Genomic DNA, 27,786 nt, shown 5'->3' on the forward strand with positions numbered 1-27,786 from the left:
GCATGAGTGACACTGGTTCTAATTTTACGGATATGCATATTTTTATGCTGAAGTCTTTCAGTGAGGAAAACAGCAAGCCTTAAACATTCTAGAATGTAAAATTACAATAGAGATCTGGTTAATAGTGAGACTCAGTAGTTTGTTTTAAAAGTTGGGAAAACAGCATTCCATTCAGAGAGTAATGTGGCTTTCCCTATCAAACAGTGTTAAGAGATTTATCATAATGGCACAATTCTTGTTCTTAAAAGGCTGCCACTGTCAGAATGAGATCGCAGGAGCCCCAATAGAACCAGTTCAACAAAAGATTTGCTGCAGCATCTATTCTAAAATAGCACCTAAGACTATCTCTACATACATTGTTTAAGTAACCATATCTAGTTAGTGAAGATAAAGAAAATAATTAAAAATAAACAGAATCTAAAGAAAAGAAAGCCTCCTCTTTACAACGTCGATATCTTCTCTTACTTATTAACTTTTGTCTCTTATTTATCTTATCAAAAGTAGAAAAAAGGAAACTAGTAACAGACGTGAATATTTAAAAGTGAGAACAAAAAGTTGAGGAAAATTTTACTTTTTCTGATTTGACTTCACCGTGTGGATATTTATTTTTCCACAGTGTGGCTTTTCTATTTTTCTCTACAACTATGCTATATTTGTACCATTTAGTTTTATGATGGCTGGAAGATCTTGGTACCCTTCCAAATTAGATTGCTTTATAATACTCAGTAGAATTCTAAAATATTTGAAGATATTGTTATATGGTAAGGAAGCTTATATGTTCTGATCTAATCTTCACAGAGTTATCAAACTAGTTTTGCACTTCAGATGGAACCAGCTAACTTTCCCAAGTCTTTGCTTTATGGAGATTGCACTGAATGACTTCTAACTTTCCGAAATTCCCATTATGTGACCATAATCGCTCATAGTTCTTTATACCATAGGTACTTATGCCAATAGCCCTGCAGTCAATCCAAAATTACTTGCAGTATTCATGTGTTATGAGGGAGCACGCAAAATTACCAGATGACTGTGATACATCTTCTTGGACTTTCAATCTTGTTATCTGAGTTAGAGGCCAAAACCCAAATTACTTTATATATGAATGACATAAAACATTATGTTTATGTTATGTTCCCATATACCAGGCATGTTGCTCAGTACTTCAGTAGAGTATCATGATTATTATTATGTATTTAGTTTTTAGTACTGGAGATTGAATCAAGGGCACTTTTCCACTTGACTATGTCTTCAGCCTTTTTTAGTATTTTGAGACAAGATCTCCCTAGGTTGCCCCAACTGGCTTCAAACTTGTGATCCCCCTGCCTCAGCCTCCCGAGTAGCTGGGATTACAATACTTTGTCACCATGCCAGGTGATTATCATAATTCCTATGATTAAAAATATTAGAACACAAAAGCATTTTGAGCCTGAGAAGTCTGTTTCCATGTCCTGTTGGAAGCATTTGATTACTTCAATGAAAATGTCAAGGTAGCATGGCTGCGGAATGGAAGAATATGTACTTTCCCATTATGGCATGGGTTCCTACTTAAATCCACGTTCATAACATCTTTTACCTTGCAGCCAGTTTTATCTGTAGTTACCACTTCTTATTCATCCCTCAGTTCTTCCCTGAAAATATCCATCTTTCCTAGCCTTTGACAAAAATGTTTTATCAAAAGTAACTGGAATTGGCGACTTGTCAACCAAGACAGATGAGGCCTTAGAAACACAGCCACTGGAAAGGACACTTGCGAGATACGTGGTTGAACTGTTGAAACTAGGGAATACAAGCTAGAACGCTTCTTTACCAATTTGGAATTTCACATTCAGAGGTGACTTACTGAGCACCAGCATTGTAAAATACCCATGTTAGCAACAAAAAATATCAAGACCATATTTTCTTTCAAACTGTGTTTTTCATCTGTCAGAACAGATAATACCCTTGCTCCACTGTCAGTGGGATTGAAATAAAGAACTGAGTTCTGATTATGACGGTAACAGGATCAAACATGCCAGTCTCTTTACATAATTTAGGTCGGACTCCACACACAGTTTTGAACCTTGCTTTGCTACTTCAGCATTATTATAATGACTATACAGTGTCCTAGTGACTTGTTATCATGACTCAATCAGTCATGTCTACATGGTGGCAGACATTAACATTGTTTACTTTTTTCTCTATTACAAGTTATGCGGTAATAAATCATCACTGCATTTTTAAATGTTTGACAGTATTGCTTATGTCAAATTATATTCATGTTGCACTTCTTCGTGTGATGTCATTTTTTTTTATTGTGGTACAATGCCATAAAATTTACCATTGAGTCCATCGTAAAACATATAATTTCATTGGGGTAAATACATTTATAATGTCCTGCAAACCTCACTACCATCCATCTCCACAATTTTTTCTTATAAAACCAAAACTCTGTGCCATTAGACGGTGTCTTTCCTCCCTCTGGCTTCTGGCAACCACCGCTGTACTTTCTGTCTCTATGCGTTTGACTATTCTAACTCAAGAAAGCGTAATCATACAGTATTTGTACTTTTCTTACAATCTCCAGAAAAGTGTAAAGTTTCATAACATCTTAAAAAATGGTGAGGGAACGGGACACAGCTACTGAATACACTTATTTACAAGTTTTATGATGAGAGACAAATTTTAACCATTACAAATAATCAAAGGGATTTTTAAAAATACCAGAACTTCACTCTCCAGGAAAGAATGCTGAAAACTTTGAAGTAACTTCCTGTTAGAAGCACACAGACTATGGGCTGGGGCTATAGTTAAAAATGAGAGCACTTGCTTAGCGTGTGAGGTCCTAGGTCCTATTTCTGGCACTGAGAAAGGAAAGAAAAAGACAAAGCAATACACTAAAAATGTATTTTGAGAAAGGTAACTGCTAAACATTAAGTTTCACAAAACTATTCTTGTGGCAAATGAGGCAATTTCTTTGCTTAGAAAATCTAGCCTACAGGAAAACAGCAACACATATGAATGTGTCTTCATTTAAGTACATACTTTCAGCTTCTTTTTTTTTTTAAAAGAAAAGTTGAATTAGGGCTTCCAGAGCTTTAGGAGTCCATTTTCACTGTAGGTAGCAATGCGATTCTGATGAGGATGACGTGCAACACCAATCTCATCCTTTTCAGGATCCGTTCACCACGGGGAGACAGGGCGCAGCAAACAAAGTCGCCGCCTTCTCATTTACCAGAGCTAAAGCTTCTGACCATCTGCCCCTGCATATTTATGATGACCACTGTGCTCGATCTGTTTCACTCTTTGTTTTCAGGAAGCAGAATCACACTGTTGACAGTAATGTCAGTCCCCGCAGTGCTGCCCACGGATTTACAGGGATTTGGACATTCTATGGTCTTCATATTCTGATCTTTACCGTGCCATCAGAGGATGCACTAGAAATATAATAACGTTTATCTTGGGCAAATGTTGCTTCATTAACAAAGGAGGAATGACCACAGAATTCCTTCAGGGTTTTCCCAGATTTTAAACCATGAATTCAAGTTGTCTGGTCAAAGGAAGCACTTAAGATTTGACTTCTCTCCTTAGAAAAGCTCAGACAGGTGACAAAGCTTCTTAAACACTGTCCACTCTGAATTTTCCAGACCTTGATTTTTTCATCTTGGGCACCAGTCGCTGACATTTCTGTATCTCTGCTGAAACGTGCAGAGAATGGCACCGTCTGTCATCATGAAGTTACCCTGGGCCTGGTACTTAAGATCCTCCCTGACTTTCCCGGTAGTAAAGTTCCATACTTCAGCAAATCCATCAACAGACCCAGTGACCAGATACTGACCCTCTGGGGAAAATCAAGCACACTCCACATGCGGTTTCTGACCAAACTTAATATGCTGCTCAGCTGTGTAGGAAACTTTTCTTCTTTTATATCTTTTTCTTTCATACATAGATAAATATATTTAAACTTCCTTTTAACTATAAGTAAATTCAAATGGAATGTTACAAAACAGAATACTGTACACTGTTGTCTGTATAGATCCTAGAAAACAAAAATCAGGGTGGTTGATGAGTGGATGCTGGTGATGAAAACTGCATGATCAATATTTGCTCAACAATTAAATGGAGAGCACTACAGCTTATTGAACATGGCCCACCCCTGTTATTAGTGGTTTTGTCAATGTTTGGACCCGAAAAGTCAGTATTTGCTCCTCCTTCCTCTGCTTGCTTTGCTCGTGTCCGGCTTCCTGGCTGGATGGAAAGTTGCTTTTGAAGTCTACTAAGCAATCTGTAGCTTCTGAAATAGAAGCAGAAGACTTGATGGGAGATTCATTTAAGTTGAGAGGTGTGAGGGAACTCTGCGTCTCTCTGCTGCAGCCTGCCTCTCCCTCGGAGGGAGGTTCCTATTTCTGAAGACTTGGTCTTTATCTCTGTGTCTATGGTGTTGTGCTCAGACTGTGTCCAAGAGACTGAGGGGTCGGCCTTCATTGCGGCCTTTTTCCTTTGGGTTCTTCAGCTGCTTCCCTTTCACAGTTGGACATGCTTTGCCGCTCCCTGCAGGCCCATCCCCTTGGTCACCCCTTGCAAGCTGGAGACGGGAGTCAACATAGCATTGATACTGTCTGAATGGGAGCAGGGACTTACACTTCACAAGCTTGTGAATGTCTAGGGAAGTCTGTGCAGCTGTCCCTCTGTCACTCTTGCTCTCGGCCTCCTTTTGTCTCTGCGTCAGCACTACGTCTTGCTTCTTTACACCGTTGCCGTACCGTCGACTCAGTCTTTGTGGGCGGGAAGCCTTGGTCACATGGTGGGCATGGTACGTGGTTACTGGATGAAAGGATGGGTCCTTCTCAGCACCTTCCCTGTTATCCATCTCCTTATCTCCCATTATTATTTTTACTTCATCCAGACTCTCCAGCCACCTGAAGAGTCTCCTCTTTCAAGTCAAAAGTTTCAGGGAAAAAGCTGTGTGGCAGGACAAGCAGTGACTTCTGCAGTGCTCTTGGCATGAGGAGTAACTTCTCTTGCTGGACAAAGTAGCAAAGCTTTGTGAACCAGGCACAGAGCTGTCTTCTTCAGAAGTTTCTTCAATAAACAGCCCGAGGGGCTGAGAATTTAGCTCAGCGGCACAGCGCCTGCCTGGCAAGCACAAGGTCGTGAGTTTGATTCCCGGTACCAGAAAAACAAACAAACAAACAAACAAACAAACAGCCCTTGGGAAGACTGACCATGACTGGTTGTTGGTTCTTCCTCTAACAAAAGTTTCTGTTTAAATCTTTTAATTTGCTTTCCTTGGGTATCCTTGGTTTTTGAGTGTTCTGCTCCTGGGTAGGCTGAGCAAATGCAGTCAAAATGACCACAATTCCAAGACTGATATACAGACTGAACACAATCCCAATCAAAATGCCAACAGCATTCTTCACAGAAGTGGAGAAGACAATCCTGAAGTTCACATGGAACCAGAAGAGATCCAGAATAGAAAAGCAATCCTGGGCAACAAGGCTTGAGCAAAGCAGGGGGCATCAAAATCCCCGACGTGAAGTTATGTGATAAAAATAGCACGGTGCTGGCGAAACAAACAAACAAACATACAAACAACCAGACATGAGGATCAGTACAACAGAATGGAGGATGCAGAGGCGACTCCAAGCAATTCAACTATTTGATCTTTGACAAGGGGCCAGAAAACAAACACCAGGGAAAAACTAGCCTCTTTGGTAAGTAGTGCTGGGAAAACTGGTTATCCACATGCAGAAGACTGAATCTAGATGCATGTCTCTCACTATGTACCAAACTAAAAGCAAAATGGATCAAAGATCTACATCTAAGACAGAAGCAATCTGCCAGCACTCCAATGTTCCAGGCCAAAATAAAATATCCTTAATTCAGTATATTAGGAAGCAGAACACTGCACTTCTTACCTCTTTAACAGACTTATTAAAAACAGTAATTGATAAGAAATAAGGATCTGTAAGTTTTGAAAGTAAAATTAGGTTAAAGAAAAAGAATCCCATTTTGAGAGAGAGAGAGAGAGATATAAAAACAGAGCTTAGTGATAAGGATGGATCTCTTAATATCTGAACTGCCAATTGAATTTAAAGTGATCAAACTTTTGGATTACCCGACAGTTTTGCTTTGGATTACAGCATGTAATGGGGCTCTGCCTAGGGCATGCTTACTATACCTGTTCTTGATTAAGAGACTTATTGCTTTAAAGGGTTTGGATTTAGCAACCAACTTCCCCATTACTTCCTTATCCTCATTCAGTTGGTATAAGACTATCTGTAATGGGGGCTTGGGATTTAGCTCAGCAGCACAGTGCCTGCCTGGCAAGTGCTAGGTCGTGAGTTCAATTCCCGGTACCAGAAAAAAAAAAAAAACCAAAAACAAAAAACAAAAACCAAAACAAACGAAAAGAGACTACCTGTAATGAATAGCTAGCAGCATAAGGAGAAAGGAGCAAAGATTTAGTCCCGTTCTCCTTGAGATGTTACTTGGCTTTAATAAAACATCTTTCTTTGACACTTATTAGGAAAATTCATAGCTAGCTGTTCTAGAGTCATGACATTTTTCTGCGGAGAATTTGGCATTTACTGTAAAGGTATTATTTTAATTCCTGTCAAATAAACTTTCAGGTCAGAGTTGCTATTAGGGATACAAGAGCAAACACAGAGTGAAAATAAGAAAATAAGACAGTTCAGATGTCAAGATTCAACAGAAGAAGCAGCTCATGGAGCACAGTGGCAACTGGAAATACAGCCATGGTCTTTCTTAGGGAGTTGTATTTCAGTTTTTAATATCTGAACAATAGCCTTCTCATTAAATTCATGCAATAGCCTGGGGTCACACATCAGGCAAATGTGGGAAGTACCCCACAAGACACATAAGGATTATGTAAGAAAATTCTTCTCAGCAGGACCAGAAGTTTCAAAACCAGACAAGTCACAGCATGCTATCATCTGCACAAATTAGAGCAGATTCTCATCACCATTAGTAACCAAAAGTCTATATGAATTTCCATCTTTTTGTTTTGTTAACAAATGCCATACTCTTTATTTATTATACTTCTAAAAAGTAGTGTTACTCACCCATAATTAACATACGAGTTCACTCATTTATGAGCTACAGTCCAGTGGCTTTTAGCAAGTTCACCCAATTTCAGAATATTGTTATGACCCCCCCCCCCAAAGAAACCCTACTCTCATTAGCGGTCACTTTTTATTCTCCCAGGCAACTCCCAACCCTAGATAACTGGTGATCTACTTTTTGTCGGTATACATTTGCCTATTTTGGACATTTCATACAGATGAAATCAGATGAAATCATATAACATATGGTCTTCCGTGAATGATTTCTTTCACTTAGTACAACATTCTCAAGGTTCATTCATGTTGGAGTATGTATCAGGACTTCTTTCCTTTTTGTTGAAGAATAATGTTCTACCGTGTGGTTTTATTACATTTTGTTTATATCATCAGTTGATGAATATTTGGGTTGTTTCCTGCTTTCTGACTATTAAGCACAATGCTGGTATGAACATTAATGTATGAGCTTTTGTGAGAACACATATTTTCATTTCTCTAGATTAACACCCAGGAATGGAATGCTGAGTCATGTGATAAATCTGTTTAACTTTTTGGGCTACTGTCAACTATTTGCTAAGATGGTTTCATTATTTTTCACTCCTACCAGGAATAAATAAAATTCTAATTTCTTCACATCCTGGCTAACACCTGTTAATCTGTGATTTTTGTCATTCGGATGAATGTGAAATAGTACCTAATTGTGAGTTTGATTTTCATTTCCCAAATGAAGAAATGATAATGACACTGTACATTCTTCTATGTGGTTATTGCCACCTAAAATCTTAAATGTGAAGTATCGTGTAACACCCTTATTTTTGCTGCATAAAAATTTGTACATCTTTAGAGAAATGTCTCTTCAAATTATTTGCCCATTTCATTTTATTTTTTTTTTATCATTTACACATTTACAAATAAGGTTATTTGCCTTTTTACCATGGAGTTGTAAGAATTCTTCATGTATTCTGGACATAAACCAATTGTTAGCTATAAAATATGTAAAGATTTTCTCTCAACTTGTGGGTTGTTTGTTCGCTTTCTTGGTGGTATCCTTTTAAGCATACAAATTATGATGAAGGCTAACTTTTTCTTCCTTTGGTTTCTTACGGATTTAGTGTTATGTGTAAGGAAACCATTGCCTAACCTAAGACTATGCAGATTTATTTCTATGATTTTTTTAGGAGTTTTAGAGTTTTAGCTCTTATATTAAGGTATATAATATTTTCCATTCTAAGTTCATTTGTGCAGGCTGTGAGGTAAGAGTTCAAACACATTCTTCGGCAAATTGTTCCATAGCTATTTATTGGAAAGACTATTCTTCACTGAACTGTCTTAGTACTGTTACCAAAACCAAGTGACCATGAGCATAAAGGATTCCTTCTGGGTACTCAATTCCGTTCCACTCATGGAGGCATCTAGCTTGATGTCAGTACCATGCTGTTTTAATTACTGTAGCTTTACTGCAGTAAGTTTTGAAATTGTGAAATGTTGGTTCTTCAATTATGATCTTTTTGTTTTTGCTACACATATTCTCTTTAATGGAAGGATTACTTGATAAATTTTAAATACCTAAAATCTCTCATTTTAAAAAATATTTATGTATATCAGTTTAAATGCTCTCATTTAAAAATGTATTTATGTGTATCAGTTTACACCAGTAAAACTACCACCAATATTAAGATACTGAAAAAATCTTACATATGAATGTCATATAGTCTTAAATGCAAAATACTTTGTAATAATCTTATTTCTACATAATAAAAGGTACTCTCCATTTCTATGACTTAAACAGTTTCTATTAACTTTAAATACTTTTAGCTTTTATTCTTCCTTCCTTGATGCTTTTCTTTTACTACTTTTCCTTGTTTTCTTACTTCTTATCAACTCCAGAAACTTGGAATGTATGTGTTCTATTTTTTTCACAACTCAGTGACAAGTTGACGTGTAAGAACTATCATCTGATGCAGTAATTACCAGTTTTCCTAATTGAGTATTTCAAACATACTCACCCTTCTCCAGCAAGTGCTTTGGTAACTTTCTCCTTACACTATCAGTGTTACCGTTATAAACTTGGTAATTTTTTCCAAGGGAAATAAAACCATAGCATTTCCCATTTTTGTCAGATTAACATTTAGAATGTCTTTACTTGTCCTGTTCACAGTGACAAAGCACTTTCATCTAACTTACATTTACCTTAACAACCTGCATCTTTATCTACATCATTACATGGCAAAAATAAAACAGTATTTGCATACCCAAAACATTGAATATTTGGTGTGCACTTTTTAAAAATACATAAACGGAAAATTTTAGATCTAGCTTATGAATCTATTTTGCATTTAGGTTTATTACTCTGCATTTAACTATTTTATTTTATTTTATTTATTTTTTTTGCTACTGGGAATCGAACTGAGGACCTTGCAGTTGCCGGGCAGGCACTTGTGCTGCTGAGCTGTATCCCTGGCTCTGTAACAATTTTAGACTTTATGCTTCTTAATGAGTTTTAACCACTACCATCACCTCTTTCATACAGTTATCTCCAAATTCTAAATTTTCTGTTGACTACAGTAAATCATCAACAAAGTTTTCAGAGAATGTTCTTGGTTGTCATACTTTCTTAACCCCTTGCTACTGGAGAATGTTTTTCAGTTGCCTTCACACAGAAATACTAACTATAGAGACATATAGCTCTTGTTTAAAAGTATCTTCCCTTAAAAATCTGTTGATGTTGTTCCTTTGTCTTCTTTCATTTAGAATTGCAAGAGAAAAATCTGAGGTCAGTCTGACTTTTGCCCCTTTAGAGGTAACTAGCTTTCTTGTTCTAAGGATACTTGCAAAATTTTTTCTTTATCCTTGGAATTTATAAAGTCATGAGGAATGTTTAGGCGTTGCTTTCTTTTCATTAAATTTTAAAGCTATCCTGTGAATCTTTTTTATTGCAGGCCTACTCTGTTCTCTAACTTTGGAAAGTTTTCTTCAGTTTGTTGCTTAATTATTGTTTCGGTTTAATTGCTTTGTTCTCTGCTTCAAGGATTCTATTACACATAGATTGCTTTTCCCAGATAGACCCTCTACATATCTCTTTCTCCCCTCTTTTCATATTTTAATTTCTTTGACTCTTTTGTCTGTATCTGTGAGCATTTCTTTTGTTTTTCATTTATATCACTTCAACAATTTTGTTTTGTGACCAATCCTGCTTATATGTTTCCTTTAACTCTCTAAAGTCCAACACTTGCTTCATAATTAAGCACACACTACTGATTAACTCTCTTATAAGATGCTCAACACTTTCTAGATCATCTATGGAAATCAGTGCCTCTGTTTCAGAAGGAAGCATTTTCTTAATTACTTAGCTCTTTCTTCTAAACTGTGTTACGATGGCTATTCTTTGCAATGAGCCTCATGCAATGGTGGGGTGGGCTTCTAGATTTTCTGATTGACTCATGGTCCAGTGGGATAATGGATGTGAGTGCTACACTCATGGCCCAGTGGGATTAAGGGTGTGAGTGTTGGGATTATGGGTGTTAGTGCTACACCCACCCTGGGGCGGGCAGCCTGCATACAATATAAGGGAGGGAAGGAGGCTTGCTGCTTCTCCTCCCTTTTTGCTCTTGTTGCTTTTGCTTTTTTCTGCCACCGTGACTGTTGCCTTCTGCCATGTGCCACTCTGCCTTGGACCCAGCTGAGAATGGACTGAAACTTCTACAAACTGGGGGCTAAACCTTCCCTTCCTTAATTTTGGGATCAGGCATTTTGTCTCAGCAACAAGAGAAAAGTAACTGAGACAAATGATTTGGTTTTTCACCTTAGTCTCAAATAAACTCACAGCTTCTTAGAAAGAAAAGAATCAGATTATTATTTTTGCAAAAGAAAGTTGAGATATAATTTTAGTAATAGGCATTTTCCTCAAACTCAATGAATAATATATGTTCAATTACAGTTAATAGCTTTCAATTTTCAAGAGTGGGAGCTATTTTTTTCTTCAGTGGCTGTTTGAATGTAGCACATAAGGAGTATAATCAGAATTCTCTCTAAAAGGCCTTTGGGGACTGTAAGAGTGAAAAACTTAACTTCTTGTTAGAATTAAGGATATTTGAAGTCTCAGGAGAGCGTGGTCAGAGCAAATGTATTAGTGAGCTTTCCCGTTGGTGGTACAAAGTGCCCTGTGTGTATAATTTAAAGGAGGAGAGGTTTTATCTGGTGCATAGTTTCAGAGGATCCAGTCCATGGTCAGGTGGCTTCAGGCATGAATGTCAAGGCAGAATGAGGCATGACAGAGCAAAGCTGCCTGAATTCATAGTAACCAGGAAGCACAGCAGGGGAACCAGAGAGAAAGAGAGCAGGGAGCATATATAGTATCTAGGTCAGGCTCCTATGGCCCACCCAGAAACACCCAGAAGTGTGCTTTATTAATCCCTTAGGTGATCCCCAAAGGCAATCAAGTTGACAATTAAGTTTAACCCATCCAATGAGACTCATGGGATTTGGCTCTAAGGAACTTTATTTTGAGGACCAAATAATAAAAATCATGTGTCTGAACTCACGACAGGACTTAATAGTGGTTTTGAAGGTCCAGTACAATTTTTGTTCCTTGATCCACATAAGCAGGGTAAGCATTTTCAGTTAGCAATATACCAACCTTCGTGTCTTCCCTTTTGAAGCATTTGAAGCAGAGTCTGTCTCTAAGTTTAGAAGTTGCAGAGGCAAGAAGATACTATCATTTTCCTTACCCCTGTCAGCCTCAACTTCCCAAAGGCATTTGAGGCAGAAACAAATGAAAAAATGCTAGGCCCTCTCCTGATTTTGAAATCAGTTTTAGCCAAAGGAGAAGTAATTAAGACGTAGATCAATTGCTGAAATGAATGCTAGGGATAGAATTTGTCTTTACCTTTGAAAAATGTCCTACGTTTAGGCAAATTCTGTCTTTTTTCTTCAAAATGTTTTTTTCTGCTTCAGGTTTTTATTCTTTATATTGAAACAGTATAGTGTTTTTAGTAATGAGTCAATATACCTCAGCGGTAGTATATTTGGTGCACAGTTGTTCCAAATTTGTTCCAAATTTCCTACACTAGTATTTTTCTTTTATTATGCCTTTTAAAAAATTCAATGATTGGCTTTACAAGTGGCCAAGCCTTCCTGGGTGCCTACCCTCTTCCAGTGTGCACTTCTTCTCCAGGGCTGTGAAATCATGTTTTCATGAATCCACCTCAAAACTGTCTTTCACAGAGGCTTAGAACAAGTTTACTGGACATAGCATATTTCAATATTACTTTTATTAATTATAAGACCTTGAAGTTTTAAAAAAGACTGAGACACACAAAAAGGCAAGACATTCTTAAGGGAGAACTATAAAACTTTGCAACCAAAGAGTATGTCACTGAGGCAAGAGTATCACTTGAGCCTGAGTTTGAGATTAGTCTGGGCAACATAGGGAGACTCTGTCTCAAAACAAATAAACAAAGAGACTGGAAGAGGCAAAACAGACATTTCCCCTCTAAAACTAGAATAAAATTGGTTCAGCTAGGGAGAGAGACAGGATAGAACATGAGGAATGGGAGAGAGATTTAACGGCAGATGTGACATTCAGTTTTTTAACTACTCTGGTAAACATTACAGGTTTATTTGAGCCTCCCTATATGTTAGGGAGATTTCATGCCTCTTGATCTCCTGTGAAGAATGGGATGACCATCCTTACCCTCCCTGTAACCTTCTTCAAAATTGTTTGCAGACTTTTTCATTGACGTTTTGTCTAGGAGGAGATAATTAATGCCCGTGCTTCAGTTATAACAAACTGTGTTCCTGACTAGACTGAGAAGGAAGTATCTGTTTTGCTGTTATGTACTGAAGTTAATATTTGTTTTCTTTAATTCTCATCGTTTAACACAGGTATGAAGGTTGTGCTAGATGTTAGCAATTTACTCTTCAACTTTAACCTGTTTTGTCACTTAGTTTAAACGAACACAAAAGTTACTTGATTGGCTTATTGTTGCTTAATAGCTATCCGGGTATCTAGATTAGCTGAATATAGCACCTATCAGTCCAGTGAGAGAGATGAAGTTTGTAATGACTGTCTCCCATTGCCCTGTACGTAGCAGATGCTCAGTGGTTATTAAGTTTTCTTTTTTACCTAATAGTGGAGTTAATAATGAATTTTTTAAGTGGCAAAACTTCCATCTAGGATTAAATGGGTTAAATAAGCTTCCAGTTTTCCTTCTGAGTAGATTTTACGTTCATAGGAGAAGAGAGCTTTTTGGAGTTTGGGATATAGCTCAGTAGTAAAGCATTTGCCTACCATATGCAAAGCTCTGAGTTTAACCTCCAGCACCAATAAACAAAGAAACAAGCAAAGAAGTAAGAGACAGCTTTACTATGATCTGATTACAACTAAAAATTCAAAAATTTTACAGCATGAATATTTTAGTATTTCACATTTGCATTTATTGCTTAATACAGTTTAAATTTCTGCTGGCTATTTTAAAGTGTTTACTTGGTGTCACCAGCAAGTATTTCAGGTACGAAGCAGATCCTTTTGGTCGGAAGCCGAAACCGTGTCTTTGCCTTCATGGGATCCTCACTGCTAAGCACACAATTTAGGGTAATCCTGGCAAATTATAAGAATATTATCAGAACTGCAAGTACCTATGACGGTCTACTGGAAGACGAACTTATCTAGGAAGCAGTGGTGGAGCATCTATGTCCGGCTGTCACGGGTTTATTATACAGTGGTGACAGACTGGCTGGCTTCCCCCCTCCGTGACATTTTCACATTTAGTGTGTGCATTTATTTAGCTGTGCGGTCTTGACTGTCTTCTAAGACTGTTGGAGATAGCTTGGGTTTAAAGATTTAAAAAAGAGGCATGCCACATGAGGAAGAGGGCTGGGAGCCAGGTAAAGTTACTCTGAAGTCCTGAAGATCTCTGTCTTCCTTTCTGGCTTGGAGACTCCTATTGACATCCCCCAAGAATGTCATAGGAAAGATTTTTGCAACGCAGGCTGATGAGGAATTAAAGTATGAAATACTTAAGTCCTCTTTCACATTTAGCATTTGGTAGTTTATAAGAAGCGGGAGTGAGAGTGAATCCCTAAAACAACCCCCAGTGCAGAAAAACGTAGACACCCTCTAACAAGTGCTCCTTGGCTTTGTAACAGAATCAAGCTCTAATGAGCAGGCAGGCACGAGTTATGTCTACCACACTATTGAACCCTGCCCATCCTTAATCATTTGTGCAAAGGAAGTCTGAAGACCGATAGGAAAGCTTTACGGAGCTGCTATTGATCTCTGCTTCTGACTGTGAACTGGAGCTAGAGCCTGGTTAAGCTAAATGAGCTCAACTGAGAGGCCGTCCCTGTTTATGCAGAACCTGCACCTTTGCTTCTTGGTCTATAGGAGTTTTCTCCTGACAAAGCACAAACCTTATACATGGGTGGTTTTGAGTTGGACTTTCTGGTGTTACATAAAAAAATAGTCTGCCTTTTTATATGCAAGTGAAGTATTAGCTCTAGCTAAGTCTGTGTTTATTTTAGAAATAACATATTTAGATTTCATTTTATTAATACATTTTATTATACATGCAGTATATAATGATTGCATTCACTGAGGGGATTGGTACATTTTACATAATGCATTTCAGTTCTTTTCTTGTCCCCTTCCCTCAACCCCCCTTTTATTTTTCCAGCATCAGATTCATTTATTTATGTTATAGAACCTTATGGGTTAATTAAATATACAGATTGAAAATCAGACTAATAAGTCAAAGAACATTTGAAACATGTATGACAATTGTACTAAGTTAAAGTACACTTTTAGATACATTGTCCATGCTGGGTTATAATACTTTTTTTATTTCTCTCTTTTTTCCTATTTTTCTTCATTTCATACTTTGTATGTGCATTTTTTCATGTAAGCAAAACTATGTGATATTTAAACTTGTGTGTCTGAGCTACTTCATTTAACATTATGGTCTCAAGGTGCATGCATTTTCCTACAAATGACTTGAATCTCTCCTTTGTCATGGTAGCATAGTACTCAGTTGTGTATAAATGCCATACTTTATTTATCCATTCATCTGCTGATAGACATGTAGGCAGCTTCCAAGATTTAGCTATTATGAATCACACTGTCATAAACATGGATATCCATACATAACTGTGGTGTGATGTCTTTAACCCTTTTGGGAAGATATCTGGGAGAGAAGTTATGTGGGTCAAATGGGATTTCTAGTTTTAGTTTTTTGAGGACTCTGTACTGATCTCCATAGTGGCTTTATCAGTTGACAGTCCCATCAACAATGGAGAGGGGTTCCTTTCCACAGCCTCACCAGATTGTTATTGGTTGGCTTCTTGATGGTAGCCATTCTTTCTGGGGTGAGATGGAACCTCAGTGTTCTTTTACTTTGTATTTCTCTAATCATCAGCAATGCTGAACATTTTTGCATGTATTTCTTGGCCATTTATATCTTTTCATCTGAGAAGTGTCTATTCATTTCAGATGACAGTTTTTTAGCTGGGTTTTAAATTTGGGGGGGGTCTAGTTTTTAAAATTCTTTTTATATTTTAGATATTAGTCCTTTGTGTGAGGAGTAGCTGGCAACTTTCCCCCCATTTTGTAGGTCATCTCTTCATTCTGCTACCATTTCCTTTTTAAGTTAATGTGATCCTATTTGTTGATTCTTGGTATTGTTTCTTGTGCAACTGTGGCTTTGTTCTGAAAGTTTTTGCCTACACCTACATCTTCGAAAGGTTTACCAATTTTGTCTTCCAGGAGATTGTTTTCATTCTAATGTTTAGATCTCTGCTGCATTTTGGTTTAATTTAGTGTATAGTGAGAGATGTGGGTTTCCCAGTGGCATTTGTTAGAGAGGCTATCTTTCCTGCTGTGAAAGATTTGGCTCCTTTGTCAAAAATAACATAGCCAAATGTGTTTGGTGTTGTTTCTGTATTTTCTTTTCTGTTCCATTGACTCCTGAGTTTTTTGTTTGTTTGTTTTAGTAGTACCACACTGTTTTTATTACTGCAGCTTTGTAGTATAACCTGGAGTCCAAGAATGCAATGCTCCTTGCCTTGCTCTTGTTGCCCAGAACTACTTTTGCTGCTGTAGGTCTCTTTTGGTTCCATACACATTTTGGGATTGCACTCTCTGGTTCTGTAAGGAATATTATTGGTATTTTATTGGGGTTGCATTAAATCTACACAACAATTTTGGAAATATGGCCATTTTGACTATATTGGTCCTGCCTGTCCAGGAAAAGGGGATATCTTTCCATTTTCTGATATCCTCTTCAATCTCATTTTACAGAGTACTATAGTTTTCATTGCACAGATCTTTCACTTCTTTGGTTAGATTAATTCCTAAGTATTTAATTTTTCTTGATGCTGTTGTGAAGGGTGCTGTTTCCCTCATTTCTTTTTTGGGAAAATAGGAACACTATCAATTTTTGAGGGTTGACTTTTTATCCTGCTGTTATTGAATTTGGATGTTAGTTCTTGGAGTCATTTGGTGGAGTTTTGTGGATCGTCTATGCAGAGGATCATGTCATCAGTAAATAACAATATTTTAACTTTTTCCTTTCCTATCTGTACCCCTATATTTCTTTCTCTTGTCTTACCTCTCTAGCTAATGTTCTGAGGACTATATTGAACAAAACTCATTATTAAAAAGGGCTCTTTTTAAACTCATTATCTAAAAGTATTCTATACTCTACACTTGTTAGCGTTTCCTCATTGTCAGGAAATGAAATAGTAACTTCCTGCTTTGTTTAGTGGGTGGTGCTAGTTTTAATTCAGAGTCTCTTGTGGTTGGAGGTATTTAAGCACAGGCTGATACAGACTGATACAAGCCAGAGGTTCTAAGTCTGTGGGTTTCAGACTAGCAGTGCTAACTTTACCTGGGAACTTGATAGAAATCCCCCTGGTTGAGGTGGTTCTGATGCCTGCAAACCCATGAGAACCTTGTGATAGAGTCATGAATCTTGGGTGAGTAATTCTCTAGGAGGAAGAAGCAGCTCAGGAGTGTCAGAGACACGAGGGTTTCTTTGTTCCTTCTTTTCACAGGTTCGTAGTCTTTCTTCACTCTCCCGTGCTCTTCTTCAAAACACTACTGCACACTGAACAGTTACACTGGAATATGGCACATCTTCAAAGATAATAGCGTGGATCACTGAACTAGGTGAAGGACACTTTTTAAAGAGATAGTTCATCATCACGGAGTCATTTTGTGACCTTGTGGTGTTTTTAGATACTTGTAAAGATTTGTAAATTTCTGTTATGTTTTCACCCACTCTAGTTACAATGATAGACCCTCTGAGTCAAACAGAATAGAAGACATGTATTGTGTCTTAAACTAGGACTAGGCTCTGGTTGCAGACCTTCCTTGGGAAATTTGAAGATGTTTCTGCTCTTTTCTGGAAGAAAGTTTTAAAATCTATTCTATGGTGTTTTGTATTTTGAGTTTCTCAGAGGTAAGTTACACATTCACTGGCCTTGACAAAAGTCAGTACAACGGTTGAAATGATCCTGTGGCCTTTGAGTCTAAGCTATGGGCACAAATCCTGGCCTCGGTATGCTACACACATGACTTAAGGAAAATTCTTTTATTGTTTATTCATTTGTAAAACCAGGCTCGTGATAATGTCTTTTCAACTTGTTTTAAGTATTTAATGAGTTGATGCCTATTAAGTGCCTTGAGCATACATAAGGGCTCAAAAATATTAGGTTTTACTATTGATGACTACTATGTAATGAGATTAAGTTAGCTATTATTGTGAAGACAACTAATAAGAAGAATAAGTGAGTAATTTTATCTGGAATCAGACACACAGATTTGAATTCATAGTATGTGTCCTACTGTAAGTAACTTAGCCACCCCTATGCCTTGATTTTCTTATCTTTGAAAGAGAGACTGTCAGGCCTGACCTAAGAAAGACCTTCCCAATAAACATAATGCTTACAAACAACAGGAATCCATGCTGCCCTCAGCAAACAGAACTGATGGCAATAAAGAAATCTAGAACTGGACCTGCAGTCTCCCTACCTCAGAAGACCCAGCTTTATATGCACACCTGTGCTGATCGCCCTTGTAGATTTGACCTCAAACATTTCACCTAGATTCCTTGTGACTAGGATCCCCAACCCCAAACCCTGTATATACTTAGCCTCCCCGCTGGATATTTGTTGATACCACTCTGATTTCAAACTGCCTGTACTTAGACAAAAATAAATTTATTCTTTCCCCCAGTCTTGGTCTCCGGGTGTTTCCTCACACATCATTAATTAACTGAGACAAGGCTATTGGCTTTGTAGAGCTTTTGTGAACAGAATCAAGAACTTCTGGAAGAGGTTGATGTATTCAATACAAATAGCTATTACGTTTTATTGCTATTTGCTTTTCTTCTACTAAATTTTAAATAGCATCTTCCTTTCCTCTGGAAAGCTAGGAAATCTGATTTAGAGGAGAGCATATATGCTGTGGAATGGCCCATATGCCACCTTTCTATTAGAGTATGACTCATTAATTCTAAATTTGGTACTGCTTTATTTATGTGCTCTTCGTTTTGCCCAGAAATTCCTGTATTCAGATCCAGCCCTAAATTCTGTATAATGAAAACAACTACAATTAAGTGCATTTTTTGAAATCACCACAAATCACTCATATGAGATTATCTGATCAAACAGTAATGGAAAAGGATAAGTATTTCAGTGAGAAACTGTGGCTTTTCACACTTCTACAGAGTTCCTCTAGCTACTAAGATGTTCAAGTTTTGCTATCTTTTTAAATTGAGATACAATTTACATTTGGTGAAATGTATAGATCTTGTTTTATTTTCCATCAGTTTTGACAAATGTGTAAACTTCTATCAAGATACAGACTATTTCCACTGACCCAGAAAATATCTTTGTATCCCTTTGACACAGGAGAAATATAACTCTCAACCTTCTAGATGTCAGATGTGCCAAGTTTGTGTCCTCTGCAATTGAATGAGTTCCAAAGGACAAAGGAGGTTAAGAGTAGGGAAGATTTATTGAGAGATACTGCCTGACAACAAGAGGGGTACCAGAATTTGTTTGCACGGAATCCCTTTTTCAGGGGTAATTTATACAGCAAAGTCACAACGTAGGTACAGCATGGGCCAAACTATACTCAACCTATAGGATTACAACTATAGCTGCTTAGCTAATATCGATCCAATAAGAAGGCAGAGTGGGGCTGAGGATTTAGCTCAGTGGCAAAAGCACCTGCCTGGCAAGTGCAAGGTCATGAGTTTGATTCCCAGTACCAGAAAACAAACAAACAAACAAACAAACAAAAAAAAGAATTGAAGAAGGCAGAGCATACAGCAAGGTCGTATGACTAACATTATTAACCTTGGTTTATTTATGACCCCTAAAACAGGAATAAGTTGGGGAAGGGATGGGTTCAGGTGTTCTGGTCACCCACCTGAGCGTCTGATGCATATCTGGACTTAATGGGCTGGGTGGTATCAGTTACCATATAATCTGAAGTTTCCATTTATTCCTTAAGGAAGTATGCAAATGTGGTGCTTCTAACCTTAATCTCAAGGCTTTGCCTTCTTCAGATGTACCTCCAGCCACCGTTTTGATATGTGCTCATCTTTTGCACTGACTTCGAGGGCCTGTCCTATCTGACTGCCTGTTAATTTCTACCTAACTTGACTGCCCGTAAGACCTTCTCAATCAGTTCCTTACCTAACATTCCACACAATTGTTATCCTGGTGTCTATCACTACTGGTTTTGTTTTTACTGTAGAATTGTATATAAGTGAAATTCTGCAGTCCTTAACATAATTCTTTTGAGTTCAATTGGTGTTGTTATATAGATCAGTAATTTGTTCCTTTTTGTTTCTGAGTATTATTGCACTATACATAAGGATATACCATATTTTATTTATTCTTCTTCTTGTTGAGAGATGTCTGGAATGCTTCTGTTACTTCTCTTGATCTTGCTATAAGGCTGTTGGACAGTCAGAATGTTATACTACGTCTGTTTTCCACATCTGCTGTTTTCCTCACTTCCCATTTTCTGAGGCTGATTTGGTTTTGGCCCTGACCAAGAGTTCTACCTCGTCTGACACTAGAATTTGATCTTATCCTGGTTCATCTTTGATGGAAAAACACACAGAACCACAAATCCAGGAATTCAGCCTACTCGGGGGTAAGCCTTGGCCAAGCCCTTGTTTTCCAGGAGGAGGAGGAGATGGATAGCAGAGGGTGGCCCATGGGGTAAACCCAAGCAAAGGAGCTGCGCAGTGCTGGGCTAGGTCACTGGATGTGTGAACATGTTCTAGGGTGAAAACCTGTCCTAGAGACAAAGGGAAGTTAGGGTGGATGTGAAATATTATGAGACTCTGTTTAATGCAGTGCTTTCACACATTAGCTGTGCAAGCCCAGGCACTCTGCCCTCTCTGAGGCATCATCCAAAAGTGATGGAGTTTGGTGCTTTCCTTCTGGGTCTTGGAAGTTCCTGGCTCTCCTTTCTGTGCTCTGTGAGGGGTGTGTTCAAGGGCACATTACAGAGTTATATTGATGTTCACCTTGCTGTAGGTGTTCCACTGTATGGGAAATAGAATCCTTCTCTAGTTTTGAGATAATTTATCCTTTATAAAATCTGAATGAAACAAGCTTCTCAGTAAAGCCCTCATAAAAGTAAAGCAAAGAAGGAACACGGAGGATTCCTCTGCTTCAGGAGAAAGAGAAAATGGAGATGAATATGTGCTTCAAAGAGATTCCTTTGCCTTTTTTCTCAAGAACAAGGCGAGCATATTCAAGACGTCCTTTGTTGAGAATGCTGGTTAGGCCACATGGTTAAACAAAGCTTGCAGGAAGAACAAAAGGAGAGAGACTTACTATCTGGCTTACACCACCCCACTTCTGCTCTGCTTGATTCAGTAATGTCCTGGTCGGCTTCTTCCTGTATGAACCGGACATAGCACTTGGTGTCGTATACGTCAGGATTTGATGGGAAATTTGAGTTCATTTTTTTCATTATTTTACGTGAATGCAAAGATTTGTTTAAAATGTATTTGTATTTATGCCAGGTAATTTGAACTAAAATATGCTGTCAAAATCTTGGGAAAATTTTTATTAAATCACTTAATAGCAAAACTGATTACACTGTGGTCAAAGCGGAAATTGGGAGGAGTTGTAGAACTTAAGGTTGGATGATAAGCTTTGTCAGCAGCAGCTTCTAGAGGAAATTTCAAAGAGTCCATGAGATCATTGACCTTTTCCAGCCCAACTAAACCTAAACTGCTATCAAGTGATTCAAGGAGTATTTGCTCCTTTGCAAAAACAGCTTTGCTTCCTTCCTATCATTTTCCTTCAATATTTACCAAGGAGGGAATGTACTTCCAAAATGCGGTGTTTGTGTCTGGAGAGGAAAAACAATTCTAAAACTCTGGAAGCCAGTGTGTTTGACAAGTTTTTATGCGGAAGACCAAATGCGGTGTCTCATTTATGGCCTTCCGTAATTGGCCTTTAAATACCGTTGCTCTACTGGCCCAGGTTTTAATGGAACAGACCTTTTGTGTGTGGGAGGAAGGAGGAATGAATACGCTTCTGAGTGTGGGGTGCCCTTTGTACGGAAGAACATTTGAGAGGAAAGAGCTGACCCACAGGCAGAGATGAAATAAGTTAAAATAAGTTGAAATAAGATGAGTTAAAATAAGATGAAATAAGTTAAAAAGAGTAAGCATACGGGAGAGAGAGCAAAGGAGGGCCTATGCAATTGACGTACATATGGCAATTGCTTGATTTGGACATTTTATTGGAAAACATTTTCTTTCAGAACTAAATTTGTGTGTCACTCTCTTTTTGTTTGGTTGGTTTTTTTTGAGACAGAGTCTTGCTCTGTAGTTCAGGCTCATCTCGAACTCACTATGTAGCCCAGGCCCGCTTTGAACTCGCAGCGATTCTCCTGCCTCAGCCTCCTCAGTGCTGATATTACAGGAGTGCACCTCTGTGTCCGACTCTATGTATCACTTTTGAGTGTGTTGCATAATCTTCATATTTACTTGTACATCTTTCTCCACTCCCATGCGTAGAAAGAGGCAGAATTTCAGATGACAACAGAGCATATGACTTTAGAGACTTGTTTAAAAGTTAACATTTGCTGAGGGTTTTCTATGTGCCCCACTCTGTAATCATCAATTTCGTATAGATAGGTAGATAGATAGATACGGAGCTATAGACATTAATTTGACTCTCATGACAACCATATGAAGAAAGTCTGATTATGATTTCTGCTGCTGTCCTCATGTTCTAGATGAGGAAACTGAAGGCAAGAAGTTAAGCTTCCGAGTGTGGAGAATGGGTGATTGGCTGATGTCAAGGCAGCTGAGGAAGATAAATGACGACTTTATACTGCTATCCTGAGCTTCTTGCTGGTGAAGCTCCTGTCTTGTCCATCTTTGGCTCTCCATTTCGAGACTGCAATTGAATAATTCACAGAATGTATACGTATTTAAAGGCATTTTTGCAAGGCTACTGGTGTCCTTAGATCTCCCACTCCACACACTTCATCGAGATGTAAAAATCACTAAGGGGAACATTGCTGTCCCCTTTGGGCCATGATAACTGTGATCCTCAAATGGAGGTGTTGGTGATGGAGTCAGTGCTCAGGGGAGAGACTGGGCCTGGAAATATAAAATGGTTTTCAGCATAAGCAGCTTTTAAAACTGGCTTGGCAGAGAGCTATGCTGTGGTGGGCATGGGTGAGGAGGAGCTGGAAAGACAAGAGCGCTGAAGATCTAACCACATGCTTCTGTAGTTAGAAGCTGGGCCTCGAAGACATAACGTGAGTTGGGTTTGCAAATCTAAGAATAAGCAGCCGTGGCGATCTGGGAAGCTGAGTGTAAGCTGCAGCGTCACCATGGAGGCTGGTGAGTGCGAAGGCCCCGTATCAGGTTCGCTGTGGTGCAGACCCTGGGTGAGAACTGTGTGAGAGACGTGACGGGATGAAGGAGGGCTAGGCTGAGCTGCAAAGGGAGTGGGAAGTGAAGATTGTTCAATCTTTTAGGGTTTTTCTATAAAGGGGAGCTAAGAGCAGAGCTGAATGGGGAGATAAGATTAAGGGGAGGGGTTTTTATTGTTTTATTTTTTTGCTACAAGGTCTCACTATGTAGACAGGGCTAGTTTTGAATTGAACTCCTAACACTCCTGTCTCAGCCTCCTGAGTGCTGGAAGTGCAAGTGTGGAGCAGCACCCATGGTTCAGTTGTTTTTTCAGCAGTTGATATCAAGACATACTTTATGCTCACGACAAGGATCCAGTCATTGTTACCAGGGAGAAACTGCAGATTCAGGAGATTGGGGAGAATCAGTGGAATGCTGCTCTTGAGGAAAGGAGGGGAGAGGAGCAGGGCCCCAGCTGGGGAAGATGACACTGTCATTCGAGAGAGAAGGCAGGATCTGCGGTACTAAGAACATTTCTCCCATCAATTGATATTATTGAACGCCCAAGAACAGATGGATTTTCCATATGCCAACTGATATGCCAACCAACAAAAGCTCATTCTTCTGGATGGTTAAAAGTTCTTGTAAGAATAAGGTAGAATGTAGTGCTCAAAAGCATTTTCATGGTCATACCAACATGGAAGGTTGAGCTCCATTGCTTGTTTCTGAGACAAGGTGTTGCTAGGTAGTTCAGGCTGGTCTTGAACTCGTTACGCAGCCCAGGCTGGCCTTGCAATGGTGCAGCCTTGGCTTCTCTGATGCTAAAGTTGACATTTAAACTGTTTGCAATTCTATGGAGGCTATCTAAGATTATAAATGTAACAAAATATTTAATAAAATGGTAAAACATGAACATTTTAAAAACAAGAATTATGCCTTTCAGTTTGCTCAAAGAATTTCAACCCCTGCCAGAGCAATAAGAGTAATGGTGCCTATAATCAGTTCTTGTAACTTCTGTCTGCGAAGAGCCTACCGGGGAAGAAATCAGGGCTGGAGATACAAATACGGTTGTCAGAAGAGATTAGATAACATTTCAAACTATAGCCTGAAACACAGCTGTATTTGAGGGGTGGAGTGTGGGATTGGAGGAGCTGGCAGAGAGAAGATAATACGTCCAAAGTTTTGTGCTGAGCTTCACAACCAAATAAAGCAGTTTTATTACCATTTGACAAAGGAGAACACCGCCAGTGAGCTTCTGCTGGTGTTAATGATTTGCTCAAGGTTGCCCAGCTGGTAAGGTGAGGATTCAAAAAAGCTCATTCCGGATTTGGAGTTGCTCTCCATATACACTGTCTTGCTGTGGAGATGTTTTGATGTATTTAACCTGTGGAAAGTAGTTGGCTCAAAAAATGAAGTTGTGTAAATTTCTATAGACATAGCATTTATGTGCACAAGATGCAGTACTTTTCTTCTAGTCTATGATATAAACATGGTGGGAAGAAAGAGTAGAAAAAGGAAGGAAGAGAAGAAAGGAAGGAGGGAACAAGGCAGGGACGGGTGAGAGGAAACAGCCAAGTCTGACTTGCTTGTCTCATTTATTGATTTATTTATTTATTTTTTGGTTTTTTTTCTGGTACCAGGAATTGAACTCATGACCTTGCCCTTGCCAGGCAGGCGCTGTGCTGCTGAGCTAAATTCCCAGCCCCGCTTGTCTCATTTATAAGGTTAGCAAAGTCAGTGAGTGACTAGAGTATCTTCTTACCTATTATCATGCATAAAGGGTACCGGTTTGTTTTCTATTTTGAATCTGACTTGATTTTTAAGCAATTTTTGCCCATCAGCTTTCATAACATTTATTTGTGGAATCTTTATTTTTTGAAATGTGGTTAACACAGCCGTTCCCTGTGCTCTGTCAGCTGAAAGATGGTCGTTCCTGCCTCTCTTTGCCCTGGGGCCTACATGCTTACCTCTCCCCTGCTTAGGTCACAGAAGGCCAACTCTCATAGCTGCCTGTTGGATGTCTGTCACCCAGTCCCTCCAGAAGCCAGCTGCCTGGGCTCCCTCTTTCATGCCTGACATGTGGCTGGATGTCCACCAGGGTTCCTGGCTGTGTAGCATCCACAAAGTTCCTGGCCACTTCTGGAAACTTTCCAGCCTCCAACCCCACACCTCCAGGGTGGAATGGAGACCCCTTTATATCAGCGCACGTGCACCTGACAGCGAGAGTCAGCAGTGGGCAGCTGGCGGAGGGTAGAACATGTGCGAACCATTGTGCTGACCAGGGTTGTGCACCAGCTTCTCTGGGTCTAGGGGCGGCAGTGGTTGCTAGGTGGGGATTCTGGAATAGAAGTGGCCTTGATGGGGTGGTGGTGGCAGCGCAGACAGACTCTTGATCAGGGCAGTTCAGTGGCGTAGTGTTGGGTATGTTTTCTTAAACGTTCAGCCTTGACCCTTCCTCTCCAGTCCTCCTAATGATTCTGTGAGCCACCAACATCCTTATCCTCACCAGTCACACACTGTATGGTTTGTCTCTAGATGTCTTCTCAACGGCTCATGGGGTCATAGGTGGAGCTTTTTAGGTTGCTGGCTCTAGGGTGTGTGAATGTGGATCAAGGTTGTGATAATTGGATTAAGGGTATGTGGTACTAGATTAGTCCACTAATTGGTTTATCATGGCTCTAGGTATGAGGGATGGTGTTATGGTTTGTCTGTGTGTCCCCCCAAAGCCTCACGCAGTCATGGGGCAGGCTTTTAGAGTTTGATTGATTATGGGTGTGAGAGCTACACCCGCCCTGTGGTGGATAGTTTGCATATGTAAGGGAGAGGAAGAGGCTGCTTGAGGCCATTCCGCCCTGTTGTGTGTTTGTTGCTTTGCTGTGTTCTGCGCCAAGGGCTGTAGCCCTCTGCCATGTGCCACTCTGCCTTATAATCTGCCAAGTACAGACTGAAATCTCCACAAACTGTAAGCGAAATAAACCTTTCCTTCCTTAATTTTGGGAGTCAGGTATTTTGTCCCAGCAATGAGAAAAAAAGTAACCAAGACAGATGGGAAGACCCATCTTGCCTATGGGTGGCGCCACCAAAAGGATCTGCAGCCCAAATGGGATAAAAGGAAAAGGGAGGCTCCCTGCTTTGCTTCTTGCTGCTTTTGCTGCCTCCTGCCTGTCACACCCCGAACTGTTGTTTTTCCTCGGTGATGCCCCTCTGCCATGCCAGCCTGCCTTGGATCCAGCTGACTATGGACTGAAATCTCTACAAACTGTGAGCTGAAAGAAATCTTTCCTTTAACTTGTGGGTGTCAGATATTATGTCTCAGTGATGAGAACAAGTAACTAAGACGTACATCCTCCAGTCTCTCTTCTACAGTGGAACCTGACCAACTTCCAAGAACCTAAGTCTGCTCCTGTGCTGCCTTACAACCATTACTCATCGTCTTTCCATTGTTCTTAGAAGAACAGTGCATCCGTCTTTTGAAAGGCACACTTTATTTTATAGACCATCAGATTCACCAGGATCAATTCCTGGCCAATCTTGTTTCATCACCTTCGTTTCACATCCCCAGCTCTCCTCCTTAGCACTATATTGTTTTGAAGTAAATCCCAGATGCCATTACATCAGACAAACCATTAATAATTCAATGCATATTTCTTCTTTTTATTATCTGTGGTGCTGGAGTTCAAAACTACGGCCTTATACCTGCCAGACAAGCTCTCTATTACCGAGATATATCCCTAGCCTTCAGCGGGCAGTTCTAAAAGACAAAAGTTATTTTTTAAATATAACTTTAACACCATTACTCCATGTTTAAAATACTAACAAAATTCCTTGTCCATATTCAAATCACCCGTATAACTTCATGAATGGTTTTTATGATCATCTCGTTCCAACCCAAGCAAGAGCCACCCAGTGCAGCTGGTTGTGGACTTTCTAAAATCTCTTAATGTATAGTTTCTGTGGACTCTTTTTTCTTCCCTTACGCAGTTCACTGTTATTTGTCCCATAGAGCTTTTCTATTCTGGACTTTGCCAGTTGCCTCACTGGGCTTTGGTTTAACATATGCCTGTGAGTTAATATTTCTTAGAAATAGGTTATTGGTATTTGATCAGCTTCAGCAGTGTGAAAGCAGGTCTACACACTACATGTCTCAGTATTTTAATGTTATGAAGCTGTGTCTACAGTCAGCTGACAATCGCCACTCACAGTCTCCCATTTTCTGGAGCAGGTGTGGTCTGACCGTGACTAGCTGTTGCCTGGGGAAGACAATTCCCCTGCTATGCCTGAGTGTGGTTGGCAAAAAAGTCAGAGAAATCATCTCAAGAGTGTCGACTCTGGGAAAATCCCGTGTCCGCTTTATTTAAATGCTACAGGAGTTTGAGGTTGTATGACGGGAGATATCAAGTGTTCTTGGTGCTCTCCTAAGCTTGGTGTTGCTCTACTTGCACAGCACCAGTGGGTCCTGGGGGGATCTTGGGTGTGCTTATCTTGATGTCCTACTTTTGTGCTTCTTTTCCTTTCTTTCCTCTTCTTTTCCTTCTCTTGCTGTACTGGAGATTGAACCTGGGTACTCACACTAAGCTATATCCCCTGCCTTAAAAAAAATTCTCTTTTTGAGACAAGGTCTTGCTAAGTTACTAAGGCGGGACTCAAACCTGTGACCTGTGATCTTCCTGCTTCAGTCTTCCTGAGTGCTAGGATTAGAGGCATGTGCCACCACACCTGACTCTTTTCCCATTCTTTTTCAGTGAGGAAATAAATGACTTCAGGTAAAATGTAAATGTTACCATCAGAGTAGTAAAATAAAAGGTCAAAGATTTGGGTCCACAACC

The 27,786-nt window shown here is 39.3% G+C and overlaps 1 pseudogene; it reads right to left on the minus strand.

Moving 5' to 3' along the window:
• Window positions 1–3,074: 3,074 nt before the first annotated feature.
• Window positions 3,075–4,861, minus strand: LOC102023648 (annotated as a pseudogene).
• Between the last annotated feature and the right edge of the window lie 22,925 nt (window positions 4,862–27,786).

This window comes from Chinchilla lanigera, unplaced genomic scaffold (genome assembly GCF_000276665.1).
Source record: "Chinchilla lanigera isolate Chin_1 unplaced genomic scaffold, ChiLan1.0 scaffold00047, whole genome shotgun sequence".
NCBI classification, from domain to species: Eukaryota; Metazoa; Chordata; class Mammalia; order Rodentia; family Chinchillidae; genus Chinchilla; species Chinchilla lanigera.